Raw genomic sequence first — 13,459 nt, forward strand, 5'->3', positions numbered from 1 at the left:
GCTGTCAAGACGGAGATAAGATGTGTGATAACAGTGTGACAGTAATAGAATGTTAATAAATGGTAATACTGTTGTTGCTGGTATTGTTAGTATTTTTATTTTTTATTTTTGTTGTTATCTACTACTACTATTATTACTATACTACTGCAAATCACAATAAAACAGACACTCTGTAACTAAACGTAGTGAATATAAACATCAGAGCAAAGGAAAACATTCATATCTACAGTAATAATAAAACTGAATATTTCCACTGTGGCTTTATGAAACATGAAATTAGGAGTGCTATACTCGTATATCAACACTATGACATGTAAAGGACGACCATTACGCAAGCCAATATACATAATTCACACAACACCAACACCACACCACCTGTTTCCCACCACTGCGACACGAGGCTGGGGCAGGGCCGTCACTACGCAAGTCACACGCACGCACACACACACACACACACACACACACACACACACACACACACACACACACACACACACACACACACACAACCACCAGACCTTGCTTTCATACATCTTCCGTGACATACTTTTCTTTTTAACACTACATCATCAGTAATTCATATAAAGTCAAGAAATGCACTGCTTCCTCTATGGCCCACTTGTCACCTACTACTTCACAACCTCCAACATCACGACCCCCACCACGACCCACAAGCACACCACAACAAACCTCTCCCTGCCCTACACAACACATCACCAGTACCTTCCGCCCTCCCAGCACACCACCACATCACTTATAAGGACACCGCGCCAGCTCCCCGTGTTACCAGTATGGATCAGCAGTACAGGCGCGTCTCGTGAAGTACGAAGGAACCAGGAAGTCACCAAGATACCGCCAGCTATACCGTATTCATTCAGACTTCGGCCCAGCAAACTGCACGAGCCAGAATTAATAAACCGAGCACTGATATTCTTTATCTGTGAGGGGCACTGGCCAGAGAGTAAAAAAAAAAACGAGGCCCACTGAGGTGCCTATCCCAAAAGAAAGATCAAAGGGGTCATCCAAAACGGGAGGATATATCGCTATGCATTTACAGTTCTGTGACTTTGTTATTTTTTTTTTACGAAATATCAACGTTCATTTCGTAGCTATGGTGTGTTATAATGGTGTGCGAGGTCATTGAAGGCGTTAATGATCATAATATTTTTATGTCCAGTGTGGGGAAATGAATGATTGCAGTGTATGAATGAATAAGTCAGTGCATGTACTACTACGAGTCATGTGCTTCATGAAAACTCTTTCGTGCTGCTTCAGTTCACACGTTGTTCACTAACACCTGTTTGTTTATTTATCTATTTCTTTTCACAATAGGGTTGATAAAAGACCAGATAAAGAAAGTGATAACAGGGATGGAGTGGGAAAGTTTTAGGTTGTGTGTATGTATGCATAAGCGGGAATGTCGAGGCTGTCATGTCCTCGCCTTCCGCAGATCAACACACACACACACACACACACACACACAGTTATGCGTCTGACATATAAAACAGTATTTTTTGCGGATTTCTTTATCTACTCACTAATCATTTTACATCGCCAGGCAGGGCTTCATGTGGCGGTATTAGCACGGGCCTGTTAACCCTTCTTTGAGAGCCGCCACAGCCAACCACCTCTCTCTCTCTCTCTCTCTCTCTCTCTCTCTCTCTCTGTGTGTGTGTGTGTGTGTGTGTGTGTGTGTGTGTGTGTGTGTGTGCCAAGATTGTTACTAACACGCGCGCGCGCGCGCGCGCGTGTGTTAGTAACAATCTTGGCATTCCTAAGTACACGTAAATCTTCTCTCTCTCTCTCTCTCTCTCTCTCTCTCTCTCTCACACACACACACACACACACACACCTGGCAGAACACAACAAACACAACCTCAAGTTGCTCAACCCCTTCCTGTTATCACTCCCTTTATCTCGCTTGTCCTGCTGCCTCCGGGGGTGTGACGCGAGCACCGCTGCCTTAATTAAGTCACAACAGCGCTGCCGGGACTGTGGTGGTGGTGGTGGTGGTGGCGGCGCAGGGAGCAACAGTGTATTGTAAAGTATCAGTCCCACATCCTTACTGCCCCGTCCTTCACTCATCGCTGCCTTGCTCCTCACGTCACATCCCTCCTGAATTTTTCATAATATAGAGGAATCTGTCCCATATACATAATAGTAACTGTCCGCTAGTCATTTTAATGCCTACCTGTACAGTCTCACCTGCGTCACCCTTGCGCCTCCACAATGGCCCTCCCTCCACTTGTTACGTAACGATGTAACAATACCACCAAGAATTACTTTATACCCTCTTTCAGAAGCAGTAGTAAGTTTATATTACAGCTTTCATTTCCTTATATCATGACTACTTGCAATCTAGTTGGGATTTAGATGATCTTTTTCTTTAGTATCCACTAGTACGCAGGTTATCCAGCTTTCTTACATTACTACATGCCCTACTTTCACCTCCAGGCTCCTATTTCTTTCTTATGTCCCAGCAACTTCCTCTTTCTCCTCCTCCCTCCTTCTTCTAGCCTTATAATCCTACTATCACGCCGTTAAAACTCCCCATTCTTACTCCCTTTCTTAGCCCTCGCACCTCCAGATCCCTTCATCCGCTTATCTCCGGTCATTACTTCCCCCTCCCTCCTGCACGTGTCATAAATCAGTCATCATAATTCCTACTTCTGATTCTCACACCTCCTTCCTTCATCACACCTACTTCTCTCCCTCATCCCCTCTCTAATCCTCCTCTACGTCCAGTCTACTTCTTATCTTCTCTCTCCTTTACAGCCCTATGATTCTTCGGTCGCGCTTCCTGTTCCTTCCCTCCGTGTGCCCAGTACCATATCCTCAGGCCACTTCCAACCAGTAGCTTTCCTCTCCTTATACTCGAGTTCTCCCTCCATATCATTCCATACTCCAACCTTTTGATCTTGGATTCTTTCATCTCTTCCTCGACTTCCTTTTCTGTACCTTCTCATCACATCCCAGTTCTCCTTTTTGCAATAATAGCCTGTCCCCTTCCTTCGGTTACCTGCTATCACACTCACCTTTCGCGTGCTCCTTTTTTTTTTTTTGCGTTCATCACCCGTTCTTCTTACGTCCTCATGTTAATTATAATTAGTTCACCCATATGCACAGCCGCCTCTCCTCGCGTGAAGTCCAAAAACTCTGCAAACATTAATGGGTCTTTCATCAGTTCCTCTGGGTTGTGAATGACACTGTGGGCTGAGGTGGCCAGTGAGGCGGGGAGGGTCGATGCGGTATTGACAACAACAACACGTGGAGAGGTCACAAACCGGAAGGTTGGCTGGTGCTTCGATACTCTCATTCATAATTTACAAACTAAGCCGCCGCCCATTCCTGGCAGCCGTGTAAACCAAGAGTGTGGGATCGGCATGTCAGGACGGGCTCTTCCCTTGGGAAATCCCGCGTGACGGCCGCAAACAAACCAACAATAACTTACGTGGCTGCGATACACACAGGACGAGGTCTGTCCGTGATGTAGTGATGGGAAAGTTTTCCTTGGCAGAGGACCGTGACGTCAGCACACAAGTGTTCAAACTTCTGAGATAACTCAGCTAAGGTTCAACATTCGCTCCGTTATGCTAAACTTTCATTTGTATGAAAACTCACTAATTCACTACAGAAACTTGTACTCTCTTGGCCCACCCTGGGCCTGACAGCGCCTCGCACCGATCACCAAGTGCGAGCGGCTCTCGCATCCGTCCTCGCATTGCACCCTCACACCACTGAGGTCGGAGACGAACTGAGGCATACTGAGACCGCTCTCGTGAGAGGCGGCGCCGTGACCGACTCACTGTTCGGTACTTCCACCGCTACTGCTTCTTCCTGTATCCCTCAGGTTGCCCTTCTGCTTCCAGTATTGCTGTGGCTTCCCGAGTCAACATTACTATTATCCAGTTTGTTATTGTCACGACCCATTACCAACAACATTTGTAGCAATACTGTTTCATAATAAAATTCGACTCGCGGGAGCTGATACAGGTGTCTGTGTTAATTAATGGCACACTGTCGCTTGTTCTGCCTCCCTTCCCGCCGGCACATGCCAGCGACACCCTGCGCCCCGCATCTGATGAATGGGTATAAATATCTCTTGTTCTCGCGTCACTTTCTCTGCCGCTGAGACAAAGGATGAACTCTGTTTCCTGGATATAAAAAGAAACACTTAAATGACCCGCCAGCAGACGAGTTGTTTTGTTGCTAATCGAGCACGCGCTGCGAGACATTAAACGAACCCTTACCGCTGCTTCACTGCTTCACGCGTCGTTTGGCGAGCCAGCGAGGAAAAATATAAAAAAAAATAAAAATAAAAAAGCGAAATGTCGAGCAAACGAGGGGAGGAACAGAAGTAAATGTCACCAGCGTTTCACCCATACGCACGGACCAGTTTAATTAATGATGCTACAAACTTACCGGCAACTACAAACCAGGAGCGAGCGGGACGCGGCGGGAGGTGTGAAGGCGTGGGGGCATGCCTAGGCTGCTCACGCCACACGCGGGAGCAGCTGTGTTAGGGCGGGAGGGAGAGGAGACAGAGGAGGAAGAGGACGGGAGGAGGGCAGCATCTGGTGGGGGGAGGAGGAGTCGCAGCCAGTGTGTGCCCTGACGGTGACGCGGCGAGCAGGAGACGTGATGAGGGTGGCGTGTGAGGGGTTTGGTGAGGCTCGTCGTGAAATACCAATGACAGGGGAAAGAAAGGAGAGGAGAGGCAGAAGGAAGGAAAGGGAGGGGATGAGGAAGGAAGGAAAGGGAAGGAAAGGGTAATAGTGAAGGAGGGAGTGGAGAAGGTAAGTAAGGAAGGAAGTGGGATAGAAAAAAAAATGAAGAGAAGACGTGAAAGAGGAGGAGAAAGACTATAGTAAAGTAGGGAAGAGAAGGACAGCGAAGGAAGAAGAGGAAAAGTTCGGAAAGGGCGTGGCATAGGAAAAGAAAGAAGGGCGTGGGAAAGGAAAGGAAAAGACACTAACAGTAAGATTTTGAATGAGAACATGTGTTGCCCTGACATCAAACACACACACACACACACACACACACACACACACACACACACACACACACATGGTACATACTTCATTAAACACGGAAATTATTATATGACCGCCTTAAGCAAATAGAAGCGCAGTAAGTCTCGCTTTCTTCAGCTCTTTACAAATTAATACTAAACTGTGAACGTGGCATTATTTATCCCGCGGCGGCTCCCCTTTGGTCGCCCGCACGTTGCCAGCATACTAATTCACAATACTCTCTCTCTCTCTCTCTCTCTCTCTGTGTGTGTGTGTGTGTGTGTGTGTGTGTGTGTGTCGACGAGTCCCGTGTTGTTTGTGAGGTTGTATCGGTGTGTGTGTGTGTGTGTGTGTGTGTGTGTGTGTGTGTGTGTGTGTGTGTGTGTGTGTGTGTGTGCGCATTAATCATTATCATTTTCACTTTTATCGATTGTTTTTCTAATTTTTCATCCTTTTTTTTCTTCTTTTAATCGTTTTTTTTGTTTTCGTGATCGTCGTTCTCCTCCTCCTCCTTCTGAACCTCCTCCTTCTCCTTCTCCTCCGTCTTCTTTTCTTCTTCTTCTTCTTCTTCTTCTTCTTCTTCTTCTTCTTCTTCTTCTTCTTCTTCTTCTTGCTACGCCTAATGGAGCTCATCGAAAAGTTAGAAGATCGAGTTTTAGCACTTCGCCTCTTTTATTTCCTTTATTATTCACACTATCCATTCGCCCTGTCTCTCTCTCTCTCTCTCTCTCTCTCTCTCTCTCTCTCTCTCTCTCTCTCTCTCTCTCTCTCACCGTCCGTGCCTCTCCACCTATCTCTCTTCCTCTCTGATTGCCTCATTCCTCCCTTTCTCACGGAATCTTCTTCTCTTCCTGTGTTTTTTTTTTTGTGGAGTTCTTATCACCGTCATCCTTCCGTTGTTTCTTAACGTGTCTTTTTGTATCCCTGCTTTGTTTTTTTTCCACGAGTTCTTTGATTTCTTTGCCGTCATGGTGAGGTGGCCTACGTGTCGTGTTTCGTGAGGTGTTTTGGTTATATCAATGTTTGTATGTTTTATTTATTTTTTTTCCCTCGTAGTGAATTAAATGTATGGACTGTCTCTGTGATTGTTGTGTTTTCTGTCGTATAGTATTCACCCGGTGTTTTTTTTTTTTTTTATTGTTTTTCTTTCCCTTACTGGATATGTATTTTGGCCATGAGTTATGTAGTGTTTTTTTTTTTTTTTTTTTTTTTTTTTGGTGGGGTGCATGTTGATTGTGTATGATTCAGAATGCGCATAATTTTTCTTAACACGTTTTTCCTCCTAGATTCACAAAACCTGATCTACCCCAAGAAATTAGTCGATCTTATGGTCAATTCTGTGCAATAAGCAACTCAAACATGTCTCTGATAAAGAAAAAAAAAAAGATTATCTTGTTCTTTTATATTATTTACAATTTTTTTTTTCTTTCGCCAGCACCTTACAACCTCTCTCAAAGTTTCTCTACCACTTCACCGCGTCGCCCTTTCCTCCCCCGCCTGACAGCTGCCTGCCGCCCGAGGTGCCTGCGATTACCTCTCATTGCCTCTCTCCCCTTCCCTCAACACGCCCGTCACTGCCACTACTTAAAGCCACTTGGGTGTGAACTTTCCAAGCGAACATCAGCCTCTGTTGGTGAATGTCATGGTCTGATGTGCCGAGCATTAGTTTAGTGTTGCTTCGTGGTGCTAGATGGCGCAATACTGAGCCTCGTTGACCTGGCGGCATATCCATAAACAAAGGAAGGGTTCAGGGAGGAAAAGTTCACGGAAAAAAAAAATTAAAAGGTCACAGTTTAGATTTCCGGTTAGTAAATATTTAGATCAAGGCTTATTTGTTCATTTCCTGCTTCTCTTCTGCCTCTAAAAGGTGCCTCGTGTTCCAGTGTGACTATGAACAGGAACAACCATGTGTGTATGGTGACTATGGTCCACGTGCTCTGAGCGGTGATGTGTAAAGGGTTCGTTCTGAGGTTCTGGTTTGGGTTTTCATTTTACTGGTTAATTTAATCTTGCTGCTAGACTGATGGAGTGACTGACTGATTCACTGATTGATGATGATTAGTGTGCCGTACATATCTATTCATTTATCTGTCTGTCTATTTACCTATCTACCTATCTGCCTACCTATCTATCTATTTAGTTATCTTTCTTGTTAGCTACCAACATATCTGCCTACCTACGTATCTGTTTATCTGTCTTTTTATCCATCTATCTATATATCTATCTATCTATCTATCTATCTATCTATCTATCTATCCATCAATTAATCTACCTATTTATCTATTCACCTATTATCTATTATCTATTTACCTATCTATCTATCTATCTATCTCCCCAGCACCACTATCTATGCCACACTGGTCTCTTCATTCTCAGGAGCGTTAACATAACACAAAGCTTAACACTTTCCTGCCTTTAACATTACAAGAGAACATTCACCCAAGCTTTCTTTCCCCTTCTGTGCAAACCGCCGCCACCCCCCCTCTCTCTCTCTCTCTCTCTCTCTCTCTCTCTCTCTCTCTCTCCTCTCTCTCTCTCTCTCTCTCTCTCTCTCTCTCTCTCTCTCTCTCTCTCTCTTTCTCCCTTCGCTCCGCATTTTATTCTCATCCCCTTTGTTTCTCACTCTCCGCTACACCGTCTTCCCCTCAGACATCCCCAGCATTGGTTACATTGAATCACACCATCAATTCTCACTTTAAAATACATATATCTATAGTTTGATAATTTTTGGGTCCCTTATAGTATCAGTTTATAGTGTTCAAGATTTGTTTTGTTTCTTAGTCTCTTTATTTTCTTTTATTTTCTGTTATTTTTTCTTTGTTTCTCTCTCTCTCTCTCTCTCTCTCTCTCTCTCTCTCTCTCTCTCTCTCTCTCTCTCTCTCTCTCTCTCTCTTACGTAATCCCATTCTCATCTTTACACATTTTTCTCCCACGTGTTCTCTCAAACTTTTATCTCCTTTGATGTTTCTTGGTCTTCTTTTTTTTTCCAGCGCCTTAAATCAGTCAATCAGTCAGTCACTCAATTGTCATTTATCTCACCGATATTTTTCCTTTAAACTCTAGTCGTCATTTTACCTGCTCCTCTCTGTATTATCAGTCATTTCTTCTGTTATCCAAAGATCATTCCTAGTGTTACCTCTTCTTATTCTTTCCCACATCTCTCTCTCTCTCTCTCTCTCTCTCTCTGGTCTGTCCTTCTTCCAGTCTCAACAAATGATCTCTCCACGTTCTTCTGTCTCCAACTTTTCACGTCTCCTCCCAAGTCTTCCCTTCCTTGCCTTGTTACCTCACTCGCTGCTCCCTTAATTCCTTCACTCTCCCAATATATCTCCTTGGCTCCTCAAGTGTTTACATGTATCTAGTAGTACACATATCATCGTTCATTCATTCTGTTTTAAACAGGAGTGGTTGATGGTTCTAACTTTTGAAAATCGTTACTTTTTATGAACGGTAACACTAGGTGATGAGGAGCCCTGCATGTGAATTATATATTATAGATAGACAAATACTTCTCTTCCTCCCACACACACACACACACACACACACACACACACACACACACACACACACACACACACACACACACACACAGACAAACACATGCCATTACTGTTACACAACACTACCGGGAAACGAGAGAACGTTAAAGTTTCATTAATTGCTGACCTGCCTCACGCCCTCCCTCACAGCCTGCATCCCTCAGTGTCTCCCAGGCCGCTTCCCTTCGTGTCTCCCTCGCGTCACACAGCAATGCAGGCCGCTTTGCTCATCCACGCGGCAGCAGGAGCACATCACACGCCCATGCACACTATCTAAATTGCAAACATTATCCTGTGCCGCCTCTGGGGCATCAAAGTCGAGTGCTGCTGATATTATGCCCGTATTCTGAAGCGCTTTGCTCTCTCACCATGACTATTTTCAAAGGCCACAGACATGATTAGCTTGGTTTTCATGAGTGCTTCTCCTGTTAATAATGCAGAAATATTGTTAATCTGTCAAAAGAACCGTAAAAACATCCTTAAAAACACGTGTAGCTTGAGCTAGAATCTTTTGAGAGTGGTTGAAGTGCGGCACAGAAGTGTTTTAGGATATAATCCATTATGCCACGACAAAGTGGGAGGATTTGAGGATGTACTGTTCTGATTCCTCGTGTAATATGTGCTGCCGTGCTGGAGAGCCACGTGTCTGTCCTCAGCGCGTAACGGAGGTGATTTACCCGGTATGGAGGTGCGCATTCCACTCGCTTGCCATTAATTCTAAATCTGGAATGCCTCGTTTTCATTTTCCTTTGTTCTTGCCGTGCTCTTGAAAGGTAGTGCAGAAATGTATGTTCTTTTCATAACTTCTTGCCTTTTTTGTTGTTGTTGTTGTGCTTCAAATTGTACCAGATTTATCCCACGACTCACCAAACATTTCTCCTTCAGTTTGGTTTAATAAGAGATGTTGAAATCTTGTCGACTCCAACTTCTCTCGTGACTTCTTCCATCCAGCCACCGCCCCCCCCTTAACACACACACACACACACACACACACACACACACACACACACACACACACACACACACACACACACACACACACACACACACACACACACACACACACACACACACACACACACACACAAAGAGAGAGAAAAAAATTCCAACAATTTTTCTTATCCATTTTTTTCTTCCAGTCTTGAATTCAGATGCCGCTGTTTTTTTTTTCTTTTATTTTCATCTCTAAAGCTGAACTTTTCATTCACCCTCTTACAAAACTACAATATTAGACAGTTCCCTTGCTCCTCTCTCCCTGACAATAACTTAAAATGTATCACAGTTCTACCTGATAGAAATTCCTTTGCCTCATTTTGCCTCGACTTTCACAATACTTACTGTCCTGTGCTTACTTCCTTCAGAACCTTTGCTTCTATACTCATCTCCTGCCTGGTAAATCTTTTCCTCTCTTTCTGTAACTCGTATTTTCCTTGTACGCTTTTTAATTATCAGAAGCATGAATAGACCACGTACTCAAGAATGGGTGATAGCTTTAATCCTTCAGACTACAAGAGTAAGATATAAACTACTGCCTGAAACTTCTGCAGTCTTGATACGATAGTTGTCATGTTTTCATCATTGTAGTATTTTGTCTCATCTACGGTATGGACTCGAGTAAAGAGCGGACGGTTCACTGAAGATTTTTTTTTTTAGGCCTTTTTAATTCGATCCTGATAATCTCTTTAAGGGCTTTGGTGATACAGGGTTGGATAATGTTATAATGTTATTTTGTTGTTGTTTCCTGCACGTACGGATAAATGGATGGAAGTTGTGGATCTCTCTCTCTCTCTCTCTCTCTCTCTCTCTCTCTCTCTCTCTCTCTCTCTCTCTTGTATTCTCTAGCATTCCACCACCCATTCTTTCTCTTCTCAGATGACCTCACGACCTCATCACCCCATCCATCTCTGTGATAATGACTCATGTGGCGGATGACTGAAGAGCCACAGTATTCTATCACCCTCATTCAGGAAGAGGAGCATACACACACACACACACACACACACACACACACACACACACGAGCAAGGAGTCCCATAATGAACTAGATAAAGTGATGCAAGAGTGACGAGTCATGATAACTGGCGTCGTTGTTTTTATGGTTAGTGCTGTGATGAGGGAAACGGTGATCTCCTCCCCCCCCACCTCGCCACGCCACGACACCTGCTCTGTTGATAACACCTCACTGTAATTACTGAGGGAGCACACTGACTGACTGACTGGCTCACTTCCCTTCCCCTGCCTCGGAGCGTGCCTGTGAGTGCCCCCATATCCTCCTGATCCACGCTTAAGTTCGCCTATTAAAGAAGATTGAAAGCAGCGTCTTGACCCAGAAATGCAGATAGTGCTTGAGGAGACTGCCTGAGACGACAATGATCACCTCTCACTCGTAAATCTGGCCTGACTTAACTTTATCTAACCTAATTTAATTTAACGTAATCTAATAAAGAACACAAAGCTATAAGGGAAGGTGCAAGAAGCCAGTAGGCCCACACGTGGCATTCCTTGTGTAAAACATGCATACCTCTACCGACTTGCTATCCCTATCTATAAATTTATCTAATCTTGTTTTAAAAGCTTCCTATTGTCTCGGCACTAATGGCGTCATTATCAGGTTTATTCCACCCATTTACCACTTTATTTGTAAACCAATTTCTTCCTATCACTTTTTAAACATAACTTTGTCTAGCTTGAATATAACATCAAACTTGGGAATCTAAATTCATCTAATCTTTCTTTAAAGCTCCCTATTGACTCGCCACTAACAATGTCATTATCAAGTCTATTAATTTATTTACCATTCTATTTGTAAACCAATTTCTTCCGATCTCTTTTTTAAAAACTAACTCTGAAAACCTAACCAAACCAAACTAATCAAAATCAAACATGACCAAAATTAACCGGACCTAATGTATCCAGTACGGCTATTATTTATTTATTTATTTATCTATTTTTTCGAAGGGGTTTCTTAAGATGAAGGTCTGCTTTGGGAGGGCAGCGGGGGGCGGGTGGGAGGGAACTCCAATGGCGCAGCGTCGCATGCAGAACACAAATATATGGAGGGCAATAAAAAGAAAAAAAAAAGAAGAAAAAAAAAAAGAAGAAAACTCGACCTCCTGATTTATTGCACGGTTTTCCCCTCTCCCCCACAAGTCATGGAAGGAAGCAAATGTTCATGATCGACACTCGTCCATCATTCCCGCGGCGATAATGAGTGGCTGGTAAGGGACGAAAATATTGTGTTTGTGAACTGAGCCTAATGTTGTTTTTGTCTGATTATAATATAACAACATCTGCTACTGTGTTTATTCCCACACAGACACACACAGAGCGAGAGAGAGAGAGAGAGAGAGAGAGAGAGAGAGAGAGAGAGAGAGAGAGAGAGAGACAGGAGGCATCAAAGAGCAAGGAGCAAGTTTATCTATAATTATTTCTCGCAACTATTCCTCCGCAACACGAGAAAAACGGATCACAATAAATACAATCCCTGGGAGGAGGAGGAGGAGGAGGAGGAGGAGGAGGAGGAAGATGAGAAGGAGGAGGAGGATGAGGAGGAGGAGGAGGAGGAGGAGGAGGAGGAGGAGGAGGAGGAGGAGGAGGAGTTTCGCTTTAATGAACGTAAACAACAAAAACAAACAGTAATGAAGTCAACACAATAAACAAACACGTACTTAATAAGACGCCATTTTACCCTTCATGAGAGAGAGAGAGAGAGAGAGAGAGAGAGAGAGAGAGAGAGAGAGAGAGAGAGAGAGAGAGAGAGAGAGAGAGAGAGAGAGAGAGAGAGATTGGGGTCGCACATGACAAAACATACACACTGACTTAAAGAAAACACACACAGACGAGAAGACGAACATAGACAGGACACACACACACACACACACACACACACACACACACACACACACAAAACATCAGTGGTCCCATGTCTTGTCTCCTTTTCTTTCCTTTCCGAGTGGAGGTTAGCCACTTAAGAGGGGACGGAGGCGAGAAGGAACGTGACAGTCTCTCACACGCATTTTGCAGAGACGGTGAGCACCACTGCGGCGCGACACTAACCTAATGTAACCGGATGTAGTCAACTTTAAGTGCTGACGAAAGGGATACAGAGGGCAAAAACTATCTGATGTAGAGGGAGAGACGCAGGATAGTAAAGGCGGAGGATAGTTAACTGCTGTCTTCTTTGTTATTGAAGATGACGGTCTAATGCAGTGGCTTTCAACTTTTTTCCCCTCATGGCGCACCAAGCAAGGCGCTAAAATGGGCGACGCACATCATCAGTATTTAAAAGTGAAATTAATGAATGCTAATAAACCTTCATACGTTAAGCCTCCACAAATAGGATATAATATAAATTCACAATTAATTAAATTCATTGTCATTAAGCTGTAACACATGGCAGTATCATCCTCATAGATGTCACATTAGCCGTGTGCACGTGGCTTGAAGGAGGATCAATCTTCCTTCCCGAATTTCCATGGCACACCTGCAGTTGCTTCGCTGCACACTGGTTGGATGTCAGTGGTTTCATGCATGAGAAGTACGAGACTGTTTTTGAAAAGCTGCATGAGCTGATCTGGAGGAAGAGATGCAGGATAGTGAGGGCAAAGGAAATGTCATCTTCCTTGATACTGATTACGACGGTGTGATACAGGGATGTTCATGCAGTCTGAGCTTCGAGAACGCGCATTAAACAGAATTTTAAATACGTGGATGGTTCAAACGTACGTATCTTCCGACTAATCTCCCATCCTCAACTTCACAGGTAATGACGATGACACTTGAATAATCCTGGACAATTTTACTGAACAAGAATAAACCTAGAGGCACTGAAAGGCTTGAATTACTCGTCACTCCTTCTGCTGGCAATGTGGACCCTAGAAATTACACTTGAAATGAGATTATCATGAT

General features: G+C 43.9%; 1 protein-coding gene across 1 annotated transcript in view; it reads right to left on the bottom strand.

The window, feature by feature from the left end:
- The window catches only part of LOC135102007 (AF4/FMR2 family member lilli-like), a 101,811-nt gene extending 98,259 nt beyond the window's left edge, over positions 1-3,552 (bottom strand). Inside the window, exon 1 of the mRNA XM_064006598.1 lies at positions 3,452-3,552. The gene's annotated coding sequence lies outside the window, so the exon portion shown is untranslated. The remainder of the gene's footprint in view (positions 1-3,451) is intronic.
- Between the last annotated feature and the right edge of the window lie 9,907 nt (positions 3,553-13,459).

The sequence above is a fragment of the Scylla paramamosain genome, chromosome 7, assembly GCF_035594125.1.
Source record: "Scylla paramamosain isolate STU-SP2022 chromosome 7, ASM3559412v1, whole genome shotgun sequence".
NCBI lineage: Eukaryota > Metazoa > Arthropoda > Malacostraca > Decapoda > Portunidae > Scylla > Scylla paramamosain.